The 14,906-nt window shown below is 38.4% G+C and overlaps 1 protein-coding gene across 1 annotated transcript in view; it reads right to left on the reverse strand.

Annotated features, from left to right (window-relative positions):
* PAN2 (PAN2-PAN3 deadenylation complex catalytic subunit PAN2) overlaps positions 1 to 14,906 on the reverse strand; it is a 317,774-nt gene that overhangs the window by 57,732 nt on the left and 245,136 nt on the right. The window lies entirely within an intron of this gene.

Below are 14,906 nucleotides of genomic sequence, written 5' to 3' on the forward strand. Positions count from 1 at the left end.
AAAGATTAAGCCTGCAGAAAAAACAGTCTAATTTGGGGATAATTGGACACATGACATCAATGAGTGTGTAATTTTTGTTTTTGCTATTTGTTTTACATTCCACCAACATACAGAGGTCCTATGGTGATGATGGAATGGGACAGGGCTAAAGATGGGAAGGAAGTAACTGTGGCCTTAAGGGAACTTGGGACACATTTCCTTATTTTCCACAATTTTTGAGCAATCACAATGAAATTTTTATGGAATATGTAGGACTACTATGGAAAGAATATATCTTAATTTCAGCTGAATATCCTTATTAGTTTATGAGATATGGTGTACTTTGTGTTTATGACACTCGCAAAACAGGCAACTTTCAAAAAGTTCCCTGCGGGATGGATTTTTACCTGAGAGTTTGAAAACTTGTGAAATGATTCTTCCTTATAACATAAAAAAACTCTAGGATGGAATTTTTGATTCACCCTATGTTGATCAATTAACTCCTGTTTCAAATTTTAAATTTTATTTCATGTAATTTTCCACTAATTTTCTGTACATTTTGCCTCATAAAATGAGTATATTGAAGAAAAATGCAAAATCCATCCTACAATTTCTTTGTTAGGTCACATAGAAGCTACACACAAACTTTGGTAAATATAGGTTTAGATTTGACCCGCATGGAACATTGCAGGTTACAAAAACTGGTGTTTTGAGTTAAATGAATTTTAGTTCTAAAACCATTAAAAATTTTCATAATGTCCTTTCCAAATCTCTTAAAATTCACTATCACTATAACTCCTACCCTCCTGTTTCTTCTTGGCTTCCTCCCTGTGCACCTTGAGGATTTTCAGTCTTTTTCTGGCTGTTTTCTTTTGTTGGGTGACTGACCACTGACTATCAAATTTTCTACTTTCATCTCTGTGTGGCGAGTTTGGTGGATACTGGTGAAAGTTTATAATTCCTTACAGCCATTTTCATTTCTTGTGTTGCACTGCATCACATGTTATATTCTGAAACTGCATTAGAAACAGCTATTCCAAGTCTTTTTGAGGACACAAAGGTCTCTTTTGGGCACTTTTTCCATATACATGCATGAAGACTTTCATTGGAATTTTGAGTAGCCCCTCTACAACATCTAGACAGAAGTTCTGTTGATGCCAGACTTTGGTATACAGGCACAATTTTCAGCAACATTGCAGTTGTGAATTAAACTGAAATTTTTTGTGGGTTTTGAGGGGTTTGCCCTGTTGTGATACTCTTGTTATAGAAGCACCATGATTCAGGTCCTAAGAGGCATTTCTTATGCTTAGGATCTTCATCTGTGGAGGAGTAATGGTATAGTGAGGCATATATTGCAGATTTCATATTATCTACTGAAGGAATATTTGGACATATTGCCTGCCTATAATAATTTGTGAGCTTCACAATAGTTGCTTCTTTCAAACTTCCAGGACCCCTTCCACCAAGTGTAGTTCCTTTTACTTTCTACTCTTTCACCAAATTCCTCAAACCAGTCCCCATCCTTTTTGCAACATGGTTAATGCACTCTTCTTTCTTCAATTGCACATCTGGTCAATATACTGCTTCATTTGAAAGGTGGAGAAATGTTTTGGCATCCCCATCAAAAAGCACAGTTGTGTAGTGCATGCCACATTCTTCCACTGATCTTTTCCATAAAATATCAGCTGCAAATACTTTCACTGCTACAGATGATCCCTCATAATTCTGGAGCATTTCCCCACATGCTTTATGACCTTCCAGCCATACATTATATTCTGGAGAATCATCACCCAGTTCATGAGCAGTTACAACACACATGTGACAATATTTAGATAACACATGGTAATCTATAACTAATCCACTCAGAATGTCAGTCACTATGCCAATGCCACAGAGAGATGTATGGCCACGCTTGTGCCATGTTCCATCAAATGATACAGCAATGTCAAGCACTTATTTACCTACATTGGATGGATCTACTTCCTCATGATTTGATATAATATTCACTAACAATTTCCCGCAACCTTGCTTGCAATTCACGAAACTGACCAAAACAAACCCAATAGTAAACAAGGAAGTGTATAGGCTGATGGCAGGCTGTCCACTAACTTATTAAATATATGCATTTGGTTACAACTCTCAAACATATTAAAATACTACTTCTATAAACACATAGAATTGTTCAATTCAAACATGTCACTAGAATGGATATAATTATAAACATGTTCTAAAATATTAAGTTTTATGTTGACTAAATTATAGGTTGAAGTAGTTCATAACATAGCCAGCAGATGGCAGTATATATTCCAGTATTCAAAAATTGTGTCATCTCAATGCTACTGAAAAGAGGGAATTAATGGTAACAGAAGGGACACGGATAGCCGAGCATACAGAGAAAAGGGGGCGTGGTGGAGAATCAAATGACCGTGCAGAGCCACTTAAAAACGGCCGTAACTACGTCAAAAATAGTCACAGCGACACAAAACCACTTTTGTTATGTAGAGCAAGGTTAATATAATTTATTTATGCCAGAATTCAAATTCCGACAATTTCATCCATTTACCGAAAAAAATGTGTCCCAAGTCCCCTTAATTAGGGTATATTTAATTACAAGCATCTGGTTGGTGTAAAGACGGAAAACCATGGAAAACCATCTTCAGGGCTGCTGACAGTGGGGTTCTAAACTACTATGTCCCAAATTCAAGCTCACAGCTACGTGACCCAAAATACAAAGCCAACTCGCTTGGTGGACATGTAAATAATTAGAGATGTAATTATCTGTAATGTGTAGAACATCCACTAGCGTGCATTTGTGGTGCCACTAGTATTAGCAGACATTACATGTTAAGGAAAGTTCACCCAACACAAACTGTATTTAGTGGATGCATTAGTATCCAGTAACCAGTGTTTGACAGAGTTTGATAGGACTACATTGTGGACCTTGATAAGACCAGGTAGCCATGTCCTCCAAATGCCACAAATATAGGGTATTCAGATGCCATTGTGGTTCATGCTCAGCAATGACCATCATGTGCATCATTGGTCCTCGAAATCCTAGGTTCGATTCATAACTGGGTCGAGGGATTTAAATCTTAAATGGTTAATTCCTTTAGCTCAGGGACTAAATATCTGTGCTGTATGAACATTTCTGCAACTCACACACCACACACAACACTATCCTCCACCACACTAGCACAGTGTTTCCCCATGCCCGGCAGATGCTACCCACCCTTATTAGACAGCCTGCCTTACAAGGGCTGCACCAGGCTAGGAATAGCCACACAAAACTAAATTAAAATTACCTCTGATTGTTATTCAGAGGCCCCCAATAATACAGTACCGGTAATGTCAAAAAGAACAACAATAACAACCTGATACAGTCCTTCATCAAAATAACACTCGTATATAGAGATGTAAAAAAAAAAAAAAAAAAAAAAATCACTAACAGTGATAGTACTGGTAATTTAAAAAATCAGGATCACTCCAGTGAATGTATTGTCCATTAACCAGTAAAACAATGGCCAACTGGTGATTGACTCACTGGACCATGAAACAATTTCCTTTCACTACTAGACATTTTTGTTTTTACAATTTGTTTTACGTCTCACCGACACAGATAGGTCTTATGGCGATGATGGGATAGGAAAGGCCTAGGAGTGGAAAGGAAGCGGCCATGGCCTTAATTAAGGTGCAGCCCCAGCATTTGCCTGGTGTGAAAATGGGAAACCATGGAAAACCATCTTCAGGGCTGTCGATAGTGGGGTTCGAACCCACTATCTCCCGGATGCAAGCTCACAGTTGCGCGATCCAAACCGCATGGCCAACTCGCCCGGTACTCAGACTTTTTTTTTTTTTTGCTAGGGGCTTTACGTCGCACCGACACAGATAGGTCTTATGGCGATGATGGGATAGGAAAGGCCAAGGAGTTGGAAGGAAGCGGCCGTGGCCTTAATTAAGGTACAGCCCCAGCATTTGCCTGGTGTGAAAATGGGAAACCACGGAAAACCATCTTCAGGGCTGCCGATAGTGGGACTCAGACTTTTCTGATAGCTATTTCTTCTATGAGTTACCCAAATAATGAGAGGTAATACTCTCTGCCATCTGTTGAAAAATATTTTAACTAATTGGAGAAACCAAAGCTGAAGTGGTAATATTTAGAGTGATGTCATTAGTGAAAAATTTCAGTGCCCACTAATTTGTGTATCATAAGACAATTAGAAAGGAAAGACCACTAGTACAATGTCCATACTTGGGGAAGGTTTTGCAAGAACAGTTCTGTGCTCTAGGTACAACAGTTCCATGAGAAAGAATCTTTTCCAAAGCAGGTATCCTGCTTTTGGAGAGAAGAAATAGCCTGATCAAAAGAAAATTAAATGTTCTTTCCAAATAGTAAAGTAGGAAGCATGAAGTCAAGTAAGGATGACATAAAACTGTTAGTGTTAAACTGAAGAAGTATTTTATAGAAAGGAATAAAATTAATTTGATAGATTTACATTTACCAGATATTGTAATAGGAACTGAATCCTGGCTGAGAAGAGATATTATGGATATAGAAATTTTCTCATCAAACTGGAGTGTTTATTGTACAGAAAGGTTAGGAACAATAGGAGGGGGAGTATTCATACTGGTAAATGAATTTGTAAACTACAAAAAAGTTAAGGATAAGGAACATGAAGTTCTAGGTGTAAGACTTATCTGTAAAGATAATAGGCAACTTGATGTTTTTGGGATGTACAGACCTGGCAAGGCTGGCGCTGACACTGATGCAGAATTATTTGATAAGGTAATCAGCTATATAAAGAATGACACAGAAAGGATCGTTATTGTAGCGGGTGGTCTGAACTTACCAAATGTTAACTAGGAAGGGAATGACAGAAAGCATGACCAACCAATGATGAATAAGTTAGTATGGGAAGGACACCTGATTCAGAAAGTGATGGAACCAAATAGAGGGAAAAATATTCTACGCATGATGCTGATAAAACCAGATGACCTCTATGTAGAAACTGAAGTGATAGATGGTGATTATGATGTTATCTTTGTCTTAGTTAAAAAAAAAATTGAGAGAAACGAATGTCATAAGAGCAGGACTATTAGGCAATACCATATGGTTGATAAGAGAGACATGGAGACATTTAAAAAAGCAATTATGATCAGTGGGAAATGGTAAAGAAAAATGTAAACAGCCTACAAGATGGGATTAAAGCAATTGTTGAGGAGTGTGAAAACAGTTATGTACCTTTAAAAGTGGTAAGGAATGATTAAAAAAAAAAAAAAAAAAAAAACCAAACCCCATGGCACTACAGCCCTTGAAGGGCTTTGGCCTACCAAGCAACCACTGCACAGCCTGAAGGCCTGCAGATTACGAGGTGTTGTGTGGTCAGCACGATGAATCCTCTCAGCCATTATTCTTGGTTTTCTAGACCGGGGCCACTATCTTACCGTCCGATAGCTCCTCGATTCTAATCATGTAGGCTGGGTGGACCTCGAACCAGCCCTCAGGTTCAGGTAAAAATCCCTGACATGGCCGGGAATCGAACCCGGGGCCTCCGGGTAAGAGGCAGGCACGCCACCCCTACACCACGAGGCTGGCAAGGAATGATAAGGACCAATAATATTATAACAGGGAAATAAAGAGATTAAGGAGGAGGTGCAGATTAGAAAGAAATAGAGTTAGGAATGGTTGCAGGAGTAAGGCCGAGATTGAAGGAGCTTACTAGAAAATTAAATTTAACGAAAAAAATCAGCTAAGTATAACATGATGATAATGCAGCCAAATTAATTTCAGGAAGCAATGGAAGGACAAATGCAAAACCAGGTATCAGGAAGGTCATTCCAGGGATCATTAATGAACAATGCGAGTGTACATGTCAGGACTTACAGAAGGCAGAAGTATTCAGTCATCAGTACGTAAAGACAGTTGGATATAATGTCCAGATAGAGGAGGTGCCTAATACTGGTGAGACTGTAATTTACCTATGATAAAGGCATTTACAAAAAGATGCAAAAGTTGAAAGCTAGAAAAGCAGCTGGGGTAGATACGATTTTTGGGGTTATATTATTTATTTATTTATTTATTTATTCATTCATGAAGCACAAGATACAGCTACAGTGAGCAAATTTCACTTGCACTGTCAACAGACTAATTAACAAATGTAAACTTTCATAATAAAATATAACATAACAAAATATAACAAACATAACAAAATATAACAAGATCAGGTACACAGCCTACTAATAACAACTGTCCAAATCGAAAAAAATGAGAATGTCCATGTTCATAGCCCAGTCGTTGTGGGTCAAGATGACTTTCTCCCAAAGTTGGGAGACTAATAGGTAATTCAAGGGATTCCTTAAGCTTGGTGGTATCCCCTTCACATCAACTTATCTTTAAGAGACTGACATGCGTTGGTTGTATGCTCAGGAAAAGCATTCTTTCTGAATATGTTACAGTAACCATTTGCAAATTTACTAACTGGTTTGATAGAAGGCAATTTGGGTTTAGGAAAGTGTTTTCCAGAGAAACTCCAACTTGTAGTCTGGCTCCATGGCTAAATGGTTAGTGTGCTGGCCTTTGGTCACTGGGGTCCGGGGTTCGATTCCCGGCAGGGTGGGAAATTTTAATCATCACTGGTTAATTTTGCTGGCATGGGAGCTAGGTGTATGTGTCTTCATCATAATTTTATCCTTGTCACGACGCGCAGGTCGCCTACGGGTGTCAAATCAAAAGACCTGCACATGGTGAGCCGAACATGTCTTCGGACACTCCCGAAACAATTGGGAATACGGAAATGATCGGGTCATGACATTCGTAGATATTCATTGGGGTAATCATATTAACGAAGGCGTACAATAGTGTTCCAAGGAAGAAGGCTTGGTAAACCATGGTAAAAAAGAGACTGGGTACACAAACTGTAGAAATGGTGCAAGCAATGTACAACAACTGCGTCAGCAGTGTGCAGACTTCGGTGGGAAAGACGGAATGGTTTAGAAATGAAACTGCACTAGGGCAGGGGAGTGTGCTGCCACCTCTTTTATTTCTAATGGTTATGCATGAAATTGAAAGGAGACAAAAAAGCATATAGGAATAGGGAGATGAACTTATTACTATTTGCAGATTATATTTTGGTCTGGGGAATGAAAAGCAAAGTAGTATAAGAACAACTTGATGTACTGAACGAGAAAATTGAAAAGTATGGTATGAAAATTAGTGCAGAGAAAAGCAAGACCATGGTGATATCAAGAGAAGAAAGACAAGGGAAAGGTAATGTGAAAATTACCATATAATCCCAAATAAGACCTGCACCCTAAATTTGAGATGGCAAAATACGGAAAAAAATCAAAAATTAAATAACTTACATACTTATTTAATTTTCTTCAAATATACCACAAATATAAATTCAAACAGCTTACAATTAATAAAAATCACAAAAATCGTAAATAAAATTGATCCAATACTCAGATCATTTACAATTCACCGTCACCATCTGAAGTTTCACCATAGGAACTTTCGTCGCTGGCATCTTTCCACAAATAGTAGTCCTCACTTCCGTCCACTGAATTTGAAATTCCACATTTCTTAAAGCTTTTGGACACTAGGTTGTTGTGAATGTGCACCCATGCAGTCTTGATCCAACTGCATATTAGTCCCACTTCAGACCTCTTCACTTGTCCGAGTGGTGTAAACGCATGATCACCATCAGACATCCATTCGGTGTACAACTGTTTCATTGCAGTTTTGAAAGGCCGGTTCACGCACACATCCAACGGCTGTAGAATAGAAGCGAGTCCTCCGGGAATTATCGCAAGATCGGTTTTTCCTTTCCTCATCATATCTTTTACGGCATCAGTTGTATGTCCTCAGTAACTGTCCAACACAAGCATGTTTCCTTTTTGTAACAAAGCTCCTGGGCGATGTTGCCAAACGCACTTCACCCAGTCCTTAACTAACGCTCTGTCCATCCAGCCAGACTCATGTGTTCTAACAATAACACCAGACGGCAAGTTTCCTTTCGGAAGTGTTTTCCTTATCAGAACCACATATGGAGGGATTTTGGTTCCATCCGCTAATACGCACAACATTACAGTGCACCGTTGCTTTTCGTTACCACCTGTTCTGATGGTTACACTTTTAGAACCCTTTGTATCCACTGTATTTTCCAACAGCATTTCAAAATAGACAGGTGTTTGGTCAGCACTCCCAATTTGCGACAGCAAATAAGAATTTTGCTTCCTCAAATGAATAATGTGACGCTGAAAGGCCGTTAATTTTTCTTCATACGCCCCAGGGAGACGTTGTGAAACAGACGTACATCTCCGAATGCACAATCCCTTTCTCTGGTAAAAGTTTTGGACCCATCCACGGCTTGCAGTAAAACCCTGTGTTTTGAGTTCTTTTGAGAGCTCTAGTGCTTTCAATTGACACATTTCACTAGAAACACCAATCCTAACTCACGTTTTTCTATCACAAATTTGTGAAGTCGTTCTTCAATTTCTGGAAACACTGAACTCCACCCGCGGAACGCTCTGCGATCGCCGTTACTTTTTAGAAGTTTTTTTTTTCTTCTTCTTCCGCCAATCACGAATACACGATTCATCAATATTGTACTTCTGCCAACAGCATGATTTCCATATATTTCAGCTTCGCTTACAACTTTAAGTTTCTCATGGGTGGTAAATGACCGCAGATGCGGTTTTGAAGCCATCGCTTACTATCGGGACAGCACTTTCAAGGGACGGATACGAAACTCGAATGTGAGCGAGGTAGACTTCCGTAACCAACAATCACCACTCTCGCAAAGTACGATATCCCGCGAGATCAGCTATTCGCACACCAAGCATGCCAGCAACACTTGTGAAACAAATGATGATCGAGCAACTGCAACAGCGGCTTTCATATTTACCACATATTTACCCATATTCTTTGATTTACTGTATTTCATTACCTTACATTTCATGTTTACATGCCACTGTAACTGTATTGAGAAAAAAATCGATCTTGTTTTCTAGAACGCAACTAAAACACAATAAGACCCGAATGCCCATTTACATGTAGTATATCGAGTATAGTAACCATATTCAAATCTATTTCAATACTCCATGTAAACATAGTAAATATTTACGAGAATGAACGCCTTGAATACGACCTGCACCCAAGATTTAGAACCAATATTTTGGGGAAAAAGGTGCGGGTGGTATTCAGGATTATAGGGTAGTGGTCAAAGGCGTGAAACTGTTGACAGTTTCAAATACCTAGGAAATGAATTAATGCAGAATACAAGGCTGGACATGGAGATTAGCAAGAGGGTGCAACAGGGCAATGCATTCTATCACAGTGTAAGAAACCTTGCCTGGTATATGGAATGACCAGGGAAGCATAAAGAGATAACGTATAAAATGTATTATGCACCCATATTGACTTATGGGGCTGAGGTCAGGACAATGACAGGTAGGGAGGAGAGTAGAATTCAGGCCAGCGAAATGAAATACGTAAGAAGTATGATAGGAAAGACAAAGAAAGACAGATTAAGAAACAAAGAAGTGAGAAAGGAGGTTGGAATAGAAAACCTAAATGAGAGAATTGATGGGCGTAAAGTAAAATGGTCTGGTCATGTAATGAGGATAGAGGAGAAAAGAATACCAAAACACATTAAGGAGGTGTAGTTTGAAGGAAAGAGACCAAGAGAGAGACCTAGAACAAGGTGGATCAATTCAGTAATGAGGAGTGCAAGAAGAAGAAGAAACCTGGACTGGAACAAAATGATGGAAGAGAAATGGTGAAGGAGAGAGGAAATTGGAGAAGTACCATAAATGCCCTGACCCAGCAGAACCTGGATAAAGGGAGAGGTTGATGATGATGATTTGAAAATATTATATTTTCAGGTCAATATCTTGAAACAAACAGCAGAATGTTGCCGTCGTTTCAGTCCAAACTCTCATAATTAAATCATTAAAAACTGAGTCTAACCTTGTAGCCTTGACCTCACTCTACTTTTCATACCCTGTAAAAACACAGTTTTTCTTCTAAACTATCCTCTTCCATTTGCCTCGCATGATCCCACCACCAAAGTCGGTTGATTCGTACATGTCTTTCTATTGTTTAATGCTATTTGTTCGGGGCGTCGACCTAGAAAGATCTTTTGCCCCTACTTGTACCATATGTGAGGAACCTGCATATATTTTGTAAATGGCAGAAGTGTAAAGTGTTGAATGTGAGGAAAGGAATGTTATGGACGACACAAACACCCAGTCCCCAGGCCAGGGATATTAATCATTTACAGTTAAAAACCCCTGACCCGGCTGGAAATTGAACCTGGGGCCGCCGGGTGACAGGCGGACGCAATGCCCCCTACACCGCGGGGTAAGTTTCTTCATCTTCTTCACTTTATCATCTGTAACAGACCCATTTGCTTCCACATTTTTCTTGTCTCTCATGTTTGTTTAAACATCAGTTTTGGGAATATGTCCTCATTTTTACAAACGTGACTATCAGATCACTACTTACATTAGGATCACTTGCACATACTAAAGAAAGCAGGTTCTTAATCACTCTCGACCCCCTTCAGACTATAAGTCCATGATAAGAACAGAAATGTTTCTCCATATCTTGTACAGCTTGTGACCACTGAGGTGTTGGTGATCTTATAAAATATATGACAGACTTTGAATCCAGGACCCCAAACAATAGGTACTGTGATCTGTTCCTTCTATATCTGTCTGGAGACCTAAGTGAGGATGAGTGACTTTCTGTTTTTTTAGGCATCCAATCTACAATGTAATTCAAGCCTTCAACCTCCATTTCAGTGTCAGATGCACCAGTAAATACTGCAACAGTATTAAATGTGCCTTCTTTGAAATGGTTTTCAAAGGAATAGTCTTCTAATTCATGACACATTACTCCGCTCTTCATACAATAATAATTAAACCATGAAGTTTATATCCTTCATAGGATTTGCGATGAGACATATTTGTCACTGTCTCTGTTTGCATGTTTTTGTGTTTCTCTGTATTATTAAAATTTCCAAGTATAATCATTCAAAGATAATAACGAGTGTTCAGCGAAGTAGGGTTGTTGTATAATCCTCCCTGAGATTGGATTTGGGAAAACAAGTTCTCGAGTGAATCTTGGTTCAGTTGGTGGGTTAAAATATACTTCATTCCTAGATTCTGAACTTCTGAGATCAGATATTTCATGAAGATTTTTAAAAAAAATGCTATTTGTTCGGGGCATTGACCTATAGAGATCTTTTGCCCTTACTTGCACCATATGATATGAACCTGCATGTAATTGGAATGGAGGAAGTGTAGAGTGTTGAATGCGAGGAAAGGAACGTTAAGGACGGCACAAACACCCAGTCCGCAGGCCAGGGATATTAATCATTTACAATTAAAAACCCCTGACCCAGCCAGGAATCGAACCTGGGGCTGCCGGGTGATAGGCGGACGCGTTTCTCCCTACACCGCGGGGCCGGACTCATGGAGGAGATAGTCACACTTGCTTAACTTCTTTCTTTACCCTTGCAGGTCGCACTATTAACAAAGACACAAATTTTATTTACAATTTTTCTTGTTGTTTTAAATGAAGACCACACACACATTTTTGTTAGGGACTTTAGAAATTGTCAGACTGTAAGAATTCATGAGATCATACCAATTATTAACTGTCTCAATGAATTCATTTCTTATATTCATCCTTTCGGTACCCCTACAGTTTAGATGACTTGAAATTAATTTTGTGGCATGGTTTCGTGGTAATCATTCTTAATCAGAGATTCCACATGTACTTTTGAGACTACTTTACAATCAGAAAATACAATCATAATCTATTAACTTCATTTTCCATATTGATGAAGGATGATAAACTTGTGAAGTTCTCAGGACGAGATAAGATTCCAATGAGCATAAGTATAAAGATTGGAACTTTCTGCCTAATCAATAGTATTATTTATTATACGGTACATAAAATATTTTTACATTCCAGTACCAGACCCTATGTGTGGGTCATCTTCAGCTGCTGAAGAACCTTGGTCTTATTAAAAATAACATATAATATTAAAACATAGAAGAAGAAGATTATAAACATAAATTTTCTAATATTGAAAATGATATGGAAATTCTAAGCATAAATTCTAAGGGCCCTTTGCTCAACACATTGGAGGAGTTCTATATCAATATGGATCAATATGTTAACCCAAATTTTAATCTTAATGAAAGAACAGAGAAAAACAAATATCCTTTTCCATGCCGCCATCCCTCCTTTAAAAAACATTTACTTAAAGAGAGACAATAAATAGAAACAAGAACACACAATCAAGTCTCCGCAAGACAGTCCCCCTCCTGCCCCAGCCATCTTCCTTGCTCCACCTTCTTTCCCCTCCAAGGCTGCAATAGCTAGCCCCTGGCGTACTCGAAGCAGTGCATGGTGTGCTCCTGACAATCACACAACTGACAGGCCAAGACAGCAAGTATGTAACAAGCATATGCAACATTTTATAACATGTTCCATAGACATTCTCTAACAGTAAAACTCTTTTCTTTCTTCCACTTAGATAATATGACACAATCCAACAAATCACAGTTATGAAGAAGGGAACATTCTCACTTTAGTTAATGGGACATCAAACTCAGACAACTTGACCCTGAGCAAACCACAAGAAGATTTTAAATTAATTCACTCAAAATACGTGACTCGAACCTGTTTCATTGTATAAGCACGTCAAGACATATGATAATAATTTATTACTAAACTTCCTACTGACGCAAGTTTTATAAAACACAGTACCACCGGGCGAGTTGACCGTGCGGTTAGGGTCGCGCAGCCGTGAGCTTGCATCTGGGAGATAGTGGGTTTGAACCCCATTGTCGGCAGCCCTGAAGATGGTTTTCCGTGGTTTCCCATTTTCACACCAGGCAAATGCTGGGGCTATACCTAAATTAAGGTCACGGCCGCTTCCTTCCCATTCCTAAGCCTTTCCTATTCCATCGTTGCCAAAAGACCTCTCTGTGTCAGTGTGACATAAAGCAAATAGCAAAAAAACAGTACCTTTTAACTTAGTATTAAGATGTTTTTAAACTTAAAATAAAAGTATCAACATTGTAGCAGTGTAATAAAATGAAAGAGTATGTGAATGAATATCAAGATCAGTGACATAACAAACTGGTGAACATTTTAGACTTTTAGATTTATTTTCCAAATACATTTTAACACTACAATGCATCAATGTAATTTAGATATAGTCATTTAAAATTAGAATAAGTAGTGTTTTAATATTATATGTCATTTTTAATGAGACTAAGGTTCTTCAGCAGCTGAAGATGACCCACACATAGGGTCAAAACCAGTACTGCAATGTAAAATTATCTTAAATACCTTATAATAAATAATAGTATTAATTAGGTGGAAAGTTTCAATCTTTATACTTGTGATCACAGGAAATACAAAGCCGGTGTCGAGAGACCGGTTCCTAATTAGTTTCAAAAGATGAGGGTTATCTGCAAAGAAGTCTACATTTTTATGACATTTGTGGGTTCAAAAACCCTGTTTTTGTTTCATCGATACCATATGGTTTTCATAAGCCTTGATTCGCTGCGCCCATGTTACAGACACGTGCTATTAGTCTGTACCGTATTTCTGAAAGGCATGAAACAAAATAATTCAGTATGTCTTTTGTCATCCTTTATTGAAATCAGTGTAAATTACCTGCTTCCAGTTCTTGAAAGATCCTCTTACTATTGCAGCTTGCAATTATGAACTGGGGCCTATGATTTTATTCTTCAGGAGTACATATTTGAAAACACTTTTGATGCGCATTTCATCAAACTGGAGGATTGCAATTTTCTCCTGGTCTTTACATCCATATCTTCATCATATACAGAAAATCTTCCAGGATTCCACTACCATTTTGCATGTCAAATTTTGAAGTCCATTTTACCAGCACTGAAAGTTCAGACAGAGGGAGGGTAATGCAGTTTTTGCCTTATATATATGTAAGTTTTCTTCCCTAGATACCTTAACGCGAGAGCCACCGATATGTCTTCATCAGTCCAATTCACTGGTTTTGAGTATCTTTATTTGATTTTCAGCAAAAATTCCTTTCAGACCATTCACCAGTTTTGTGTAGATGCTCTGAACAGAGTGTTTTAACCCTTTGCAGTCCAATTTTCTGTCACATGTTCCACCGGTCTAGTCCAAATTAATTTTGCACATTTTTACCTAGTCAGATTAAACTCCTTTTATTAGTAATTATATTATTATGATTATTACCGTATATTCTATTGCATAGGAATTAGTTTCCATAATAATTTTAGTCATCAGTGCAGAAGTGAAAATTAACATAAAAACTGAAGTGGAGTGATGCAGCTAGGAGGAACCTGCGGTCTTCTAGTTTTCTGACCTGATAAATAAGTCTAGGAGGCTAACTAGCATGAAATGTTACATTCCGGTAAACACTATTGTCGTTTTCATTCCCATTTGTATGTGCGGAAGTATTTTCAGCGTCACTGTTACTCAAATTATCAACACTGACCTGAGAAGTGTCATCATTGCTGTGTGCCGTATCCCCTCCTCCACCCCGGCCCATTACCTTCACACGCATCTTCTTTTTTTGTAGCAGTCACTGGAAATTCCTCTTCTGAATCTTCAGAAACAGCATATGACAGTCCGGGATCATTCCGTTTTTTTTTTTTTTTTTTTTTTTTTAAATACACACAGGTCCAGTCGCTGAAGTTTCACTTGCCATGCTGGAGTTCACTACACCTTCATCTTCACTTGACAGTACTCTAAACTCTTCGTCTAATTCAAATAAATAATCATCATCACTGCTATCTAAATACACGTGCATATGTATTTCTTCTTTCATATTTGCCGCTTTTATATCGTAAATTCAACTGAGACAATTCGCATTCACAGATAAACACGCCTAGTACAA

Source organism: Anabrus simplex, chromosome 1 (assembly GCF_040414725.1).
Source record: "Anabrus simplex isolate iqAnaSimp1 chromosome 1, ASM4041472v1, whole genome shotgun sequence".
In the NCBI taxonomy this organism is placed as follows: Eukaryota; Metazoa; Arthropoda; class Insecta; order Orthoptera; family Tettigoniidae; genus Anabrus; species Anabrus simplex.